Genomic DNA, 1,559 nt, shown 5'->3' on the forward strand with positions numbered 1-1,559 from the left:
AAGAAGAAGAAGAAGAAGAAGAAGAAGAAGAAGAAGAAGAAGAAGAAGAAGAAGAAGAAGAAGAAGAAGAAGAAGAAGAAGAAGAAAGAGGAGGAGGAGGAGAAGAGGAAGGAGAAGAAGGAGGAGGAGGAGGAGGAGGAATGATGAGATGATAGTGGGGCTGTTTGTTAGAGAAGGTGAAAAAGGATGGGATCAAAGGTTCATTTATAAGTGTTGGCTTTGGCCAGGAAGAAGGGCCACTCCTTCCTCATTTCGAATTCATTGAGACCCTGACTCTGAGAGGAGAAAAAAGGCTGCTAGAAAGAGAGATGAACCATAGGGAAAATGTTGCCTGCACCACAGCATGGTCCCACATCCTGTCCCTTCCTGGGCCTTGGGGAGGGGGAGCACAGCCATGGTTTACACAGAGAGGGGAATCTGGAGCTAGCCCTTATAGGACTCCCCCTACCCCTTGAAGAGAGTAAAGCTCCAGAATACCAGACCTCTTCTAACTCAGCAAGTGTAGTAAAAAAGGAAGTGTGTGTGTGTGTGTGTGTGTGTTGGAGGGAGTGATGTCCAGTGGTCAGTCAGTCAGTTAACAAGCATTTATTAGGCACTCAGTTTGTGCCGGACACTATTAAGTGCTGGGGATATAGAGAAAGGCAGAACATTGTCCCTGACCTCAAGAAACTCGTGGTCTCTTGGATGAGACAACCTGTGAATAATTAGGTATTCATAAGACGTTCAGAGTAATAGATGAAAGGCAATCTCAGAGAAAAGGATTAGCAGCGGTTGTGGACACTGACAGACCCAGGAAAGGCTTCTCCAAATGGGGGGATTTGAGCTGAGTCTTGAAGGAAACTAGGGAAGCTGGGTGGGGGGTGGAGGGAGTGAGGAGGACGGACATTCTAGGCATGAGGGATGGACAGTGCTAAGTCATGGAGTTGGGAGGCGGAGTGTTGGGGATGAGGACCAGGTAAGGGACCAGTGTATGGAGACCATGGAAGGGAGTCAATAAGACTGGATAGATTGGAAGGGTTTTAGATGCAAATAGAGGACTTTATATTGGATCCTAGAAGTAGTGGGAATCCACTGGAGTTTGTTGAGTGAAATGGTGGGAGGGAGAAGGGAGAGGCTCAGATAACCGCATGTTCTCACTAAAGTATGGGGAGAGGTCCTCAGGTGAGATGTGAAGACAAGGAATGTTATGGGAAGTCTGAGGATAGAGGAGAAAGTTTGCAATGGCCACTGTGATAAGTGGGATAGAGGATCAATCAGGAAGAAGCAGGATTGTCCTGCTGCGGTGAGGGCCTCATTAGGTCATGTAACATCAATCTGTAATGGATCATGTCAGCAGTAATTATTGTGTGACTTGTTCTAGTTTCATTCAGCAACATGTGAGTAAGGGCAGAGAAGGAAGATGGTGGGAGGGATCCTCCCATCTTTGAGTTTGGTCGTATGTGAAGTTTTACTGGATTCAAGAGTAGAGAGAGTAGCTTTTTTAAAAAAATTCATTCATTCATTTATTTATCTATTCATTCATTCATTTATTTACTTATTTAAAAGCAATTGGGGTTAAG

This window comes from Petaurus breviceps, unplaced genomic scaffold, assembly GCF_028583685.1.
Source record: "Petaurus breviceps papuanus isolate PSGF00001 unplaced genomic scaffold, PetGlider_PUasm1.0 99, whole genome shotgun sequence".
Classification (NCBI taxonomy): Eukaryota; Metazoa; Chordata; class Mammalia; order Diprotodontia; family Petauridae; genus Petaurus; species Petaurus breviceps.